Genomic DNA, 450 nt, shown 5'->3' with positions numbered 1-450 from the left:
TTTCGGTGCTGCTTGGAAGCTTGAGGCAGGATTGAAACGCTCTAACGCCCCGCAGAGCTTTCTCAGGGCTCTGGTGTGCCTGCCGCCTCGCTCCCGGACTCGGCTTTCAGCTTTCTGGCCTTTCCCGCCCTGTCAGGGCCTGGGAGGGCAAGTGGTTGGGCAAGACCTCGTGAGAATTCAGTTTGGCTCCCACAGGGCCTCAGCCAGGCTGGGGAGCAGCCCCGGAGGCAGGAGAGGGAGAGGGCCCGCCTCTGGTCTCCCCTGGCCATCTTCACCGAGTGCGAGGGCCCTTCCAGATGGCTGAGTGTTGAGGCCCAGTTTACAGATAAGATGGGGAAGCACAGGCCAAGCAAAGGCAGGGGCTCACACCAGGTCCCCGAGGAGGCCCGTAGAGGCAGGAGCAGAGGCAGGACTTGGCCCGGGGTTTCTGGACTCCTAGGCTTGGACTAT

Source organism: Myotis davidii, unplaced genomic scaffold, assembly GCF_000327345.1.
Source record: "Myotis davidii unplaced genomic scaffold, ASM32734v1 scaffold425, whole genome shotgun sequence".
Taxonomy (NCBI): domain Eukaryota; kingdom Metazoa; phylum Chordata; class Mammalia; order Chiroptera; family Vespertilionidae; genus Myotis; species Myotis davidii.
Note: the sequence above shows the minus strand (reverse complement) of the source record.